Source organism: Sinocyclocheilus rhinocerous, unplaced genomic scaffold (assembly GCF_001515625.1).
Source record: "Sinocyclocheilus rhinocerous isolate Xijiao unplaced genomic scaffold, SAMN03320098_v1.1 scaffold3609, whole genome shotgun sequence".
Taxonomy (NCBI): Eukaryota; Metazoa; Chordata; class Actinopteri; order Cypriniformes; family Cyprinidae; genus Sinocyclocheilus; species Sinocyclocheilus rhinocerous.
Genome location: NW_015641122.1, coordinates 137,429 through 142,508, shown reverse-complemented (window position 1 = coordinate 142,508; position 5,080 = coordinate 137,429). Strand labels below are relative to the sequence as shown.

General features: G+C 35.9%; 1 long non-coding RNA gene across 1 annotated transcript in view; it reads left to right on the top strand.

The window, feature by feature from the left end:
* LOC107754722 (uncharacterized) overlaps window positions 1-4,617 on the top strand; it is an 11,128-nt gene extending 6,511 nt beyond the window's left edge. The window contains exons 3-4 of the long non-coding RNA XR_001641613.1: window positions 2,986-3,030; window positions 4,414-4,617. This is a non-coding gene — a long non-coding RNA (uncharacterized LOC107754722). The remainder of the gene's footprint in view (window positions 1-2,985; window positions 3,031-4,413) is intronic.
* Window positions 4,618-5,080: the final 463 nt, after the last annotated feature.

The window sequence follows — 5,080 nt, the reverse complement described above, 5'->3', positions numbered from 1 at the left end:
AGTGACAACTGTGACAACTGTATACTTTTCTCATCCGCTCTGTTGACACTTGGGGACACATTGTCGTGCCAATACACATGCGTATACTTTTCTCATCCGCTCTGTTGACACTTGGGGACACATTGTCGTGCCAACATTATAAATACACATGCACACACTCTGAGACCTTTTGTCACCATGGCAGCCCAGAGATGCTCTGTGAAAATGGCTTTGCGTCGTCATTAACCTTGCGATACCATTCCTTCATTAAACTCCTATGCGCTGGATTTGAGTTAAGCCGCATGCAAATTCTGCTCTCTGCTTCCTCGTCATCATCTTTCAGGCTGATTGCATCAGAGATCGCTCCTGGTTAGCTCTTGGAGCTACTGATAGTTCCTGTAATGTTTCAGAAATAGTACAGTAACATATGAAAGAGAGAGCTGCAAAAATAGTTTTCTTAATCAGAATTTCTTCTTGGATTGTTTTCCAGTAAAAACATCTAAACATGCTTAAAACAAGGTCAATTTGAAGAAAAGTAATTCTGAAAAGAAAAGAAATTCTGGCTGATATTATTAATCCAGTAATTAATAATACAAGTTATGACAGATAACCAATAAATTGCTGATACTAAATTCTGTCTAAATAAACTAGCTGACACAATATGGCCCCATTAGTAAACTTTAGTTAATGCATTAAATAACATTAACTAACAATGAGCAATACATTGTTACAGTATTTATTAATCTTTGTTACGTTAGTTAATATAAAAACAGCTGTTCATTGTTAGGTCAAGTTAGCTCAGGTCACAACAGATGTTAACAAATGGTACCTTATTGTGAAATTTTACCATACATTAAGATGCTAAAAATAAGCATAATTTTTTCAATGCTATGTTTACTATTGCAACATTATAAATGTACAGTATAAAAAATTTATATTTTAAAATGTGCTAAAGATTACATTTAACAAATTAAAAGTGTTTTTAAAGATTAACTTTAAGTGTATGTTAGATGATGGCAAAGGTAATCTAAATATAACAATAAATGAGCACACACAATTACATATCTAATAACCGTTATGGTACTGATATTTCATAAATCCCTGATTATAAAATTTTAAAAGAATTTATCTGCAATTAATCTTTTTTTAACTATAAACCAAACAAAATTGAGCGAGGATTATGTTTAAATAGTGCAGTTCGGAAATATTAGCAGATTTGTCCTGGGCATTTTTCAGCAACATCTGTTCTGCCATGCAATAAATCATGCAAATATACAGTATGTGAATATTCCCAGCACTGAGGTCCCATTAGAGGAAAGCAATAAAGCAGCCTCTGGTCGCTGGTTTCATTGTGCTTATCTCAAGGCATTTGGCAGGTTTGGAAGAGTGTGACATTGCCTGGCCTTGCTGGGCCTCTCCATGTTGCTTGAGTATGCAGGGTAGCCAGTGCTGATGGATGAGTCAGCTGGGGGAGTGCAAATCTATCCCCAGGCTGCAGCCGTGGCCCAGTGATGGATGGCCCCTCTGAGCTGCACGCTGGCCTGATGGGTCATGGGCCACTCCAAACCCAGAAGGGCCGGTGTATTTCAGAGTAGAGATGGAAACAGGCTCCTTATTCATGCTCCATGAAACAAAATCTTTGCTGTCTTGCTTTGTGCAGCTGTTTGGTGTTTGTTGATGTTTCTGTTAATGTAGTACAGCAGAAGAAAATGCACTCAGTATTATTTTCTGACCCTGTCCTGGTTGAGAGAAACAATAATGTACAGTATGTGGAAAATAATGTTTTTTTAACCTTAAATCACATAAACACATTGCATTACACCAAATACACAAAATAATGTTCTTTTTAGCAACATCATATGACCCCTTTAATAAGCACAACAGTGTGCGACTCCTCGTGTTAGATTAGTCACTCTTGTCCGTGGGTGTGTTTGTAACGCCCCAGATTGTGTCTCTTTAGAGTACAAGACTGCAGTATACAGCTGATGTTAAGAAGCAAGGCAAACAACTGCAAGACATGACATTTTCACCATTATGAATTATTTAAATGCCATTTATTAATGAATCAGCTTGCCTAGAAACCCTCAGTACCGTTTTGGACATCTGCTTATCTAATCTAATCTAATCTAATCTAATATATATAATATAATATAATATATAATATACTTTATTGCCAATTTATTAAATTAAACTCAAATTGATCAAAAAATTACGCATTTGTCCGTGTTTCACTCTGTCTCGAATCACACTCACGGAAAGCACTTGAGAAACAGTGTCTCTACCGTGGCTCGGTACGCTTTGCAATTTTTTTTTTTTTTTTTTTTTTTGTCTCGAGCAAGAGACTGTGACATTGACGTTACATGATTTAACTGATTTTTACGTAGAAAGGGTGACAGCGAACCGCATTAAAAGACATTTACATTCATGTTTTCATAACCGCTGGCCAAATTCAAAAACAAAACTAAAATTAAATCATCTTTGAGAGCAAGAGGGCCCCCTGGTGTTTCGGGGGCCCTACGCAGCTTGCGTACTTTGTGTATATGGAGGATCGGCTCTGCATTCAGTTATCCATTCAAACTATTTATTCAAATGGCTATTTCATTCAGAAATAAAGCGACTGTGCTTATGAATGTGTAACTGAGTCATTGGCTCGCTTGATTTGTTCAAAACGTGTATTCATTCAGCCACGAAACACTGCTGGGTGTTACAGTTAAACGTTTTAAAACATTATTTTTTCCATAATTAATCACACCAAATTATCATATTGAATTGACAGCTCTAAATATAATATAACAAACTTGACTTCCTGAGACTGGGCTGCTTGAACTAATGGTTTGAATCTAATTCCTTTCTTCATTGTGTTATAATGTCTTAATTCTGTCCTTGTACTGTCTTGTTTTCTTTGCACTTGACATCTTTATTGTATCTGTCTCATGATGAAAGAGATTATATTTAATTACTGTGATTCTTCAGAGAGATAATGTGTATGACCTTTTACATTGGTAGGAGGGAAATCCTACAGGGAAATGCCTTATATTGGATGAAAACAAGGTGGGTGGAAGATCTTAATTTAAAAGACATAATTGTGTGGATTGTAGTTTCTTAAGATGAATATATTGTATTTGCCTTCAGTTCCAGTGTCATATGGTATGACATGCACAATACTGTTTCACCAGATGCCATGATATGACTGTTAATCTGATCAATCTGTGGCAGGCTGTGGCTTGAAATAAGCTCATTCTTGTCGCTGAGTCTTCCCACTGCAACATGGAAGTGTTATTGAAGTTATTGAATTTTTGCTAAATAGTGTCACACAACGCTGATAAAGCTCTGAAATTGCCATTTTATGATGTTACAAAGCAAAAATCCCCTTTGATTGCCTTCAGAGATATTTGTCCTTCCTTACTGAGCAAAAACACTTTCACTAGCACCAGTGTGTCCATATCAATTGCCATTTAAAGTTCCAATCAATTACAGTATAGTGTTGCACCATGTTACCCATTTCTTGGACAAAATCAGCCATGTTTTTTGCATGGTCTGCAGATCTTACATTATTGCAAACCATTATTATAAACCATTATTGCAAACATTATTATCAACTATGCGTTGCCTCAAGAGTAAACAAATAAAAAGATAATTGTGATTTTTGCATAATTGCAACTTTATTTCTCGTAGCGGAGACTTTATATCTCAGAACTGCACAGTGGTTTCTTAATTACAATTTTAGAATTGTGACTTTCTCATAATTGCAGCTTAATTTCTTCAAATTGCAAAATTATATTTCATAGTATGACTATTTTATTTTAATTTTAAATTTGTTTTATTTTTTACTCTGAGGGAAAAGTGGGTTTCATTATTTTTATTATTACTATTACTCCTATTTATTTGAGAAGCCTAACCATAGAAATCCATTGAGCATTATTTAAAATTCCTGTATACTCTAATGCACTATTTTACCACTTATATAAACATTTCTTTCAGGCAGCATCTTACTTTTTCACCATGGTTCTCCCTGGTGTGTTTGTGTGTTTTTGTCTGGCATGAGGTTCACATGGAGGTTCCTGTTTTACGTTCTCTTCATATGTTTGATTTTTTGTTTTCTGTTTGCATCTTTCTTTTAGCCTGTAGTCCAGGCAGTGTGATTCACTTTTTATCTGTCCTGCTTGATTGTGTTTTGGGTGTCTTCATGTTGTCAAACCAACACACATCTAAATCAGTGTTTCTCTCTGTGAAGATGGGTGACAGTTCTATTCTGGTCACTTCTTCTTCAACTTCCCTTAGTAGAGAAAGAGAATCTAGCTCCGATTTTAAAGTTCACACTTCACAGAAGCTTATTTGACTGCTATGAATGTACCAAAAATCAATCTCTGATGTGCAAAGACTTTACCCAGGCTGACAGAAAATTAATATAATCCCTGTTTTTATGATCTCTAGAGGTGGAGTAACTGCTCACAGGCTTTGAGATGAGCTTTATGAAAACATCAGGCCTGACAACGTTGGTGCTCCACTCCTGAGCCCTTTCCAACCCTGCAGCCTCGTTAGTCCTCACTTCTTCTTTCATAAAAATAATATATAGAGCCGCACTGACCTACTACACTATTTATAAAGCTCAAATGGTCTGTCCTGATGCCCTCATGCACAGCGGTGGATATGCTAGTGATAGTTTTGCAGAAGTCTGTGTGGCTTTGCCAAAAGCTAGCAATTGAGAGATGCCTTGCTGTTGGGTACATGGTTATGACTTCCCACTTTGTTTCGAACTTGGAATATGAATGAATCTGAAATGAATAGCTTAAAAGTACAAAGAGCATATTCGTTGTTAAAATTTTTTATATTGGTTTGTTACCTTGAAACTAGGCCTGAACGTTAACTTGTATTTTAATCGTGATCACAATTATTGCTGCTGTCGATGAAGCATAATCGTCTGCGATATTTGTCCACTGATTATTTATCCTGTAAATGTTATTTTTTTTCATTTGACATTTGTGTTATCTTGTATCGATAACAAGCCAGCAAGTTTATGTGCTTGGGGTTGCCAAATCCCCTAATCAGATTATTGCTTTTAAAAGGATAATTTTCTGCCCAGTGTAAAGGCCCGTTCTCA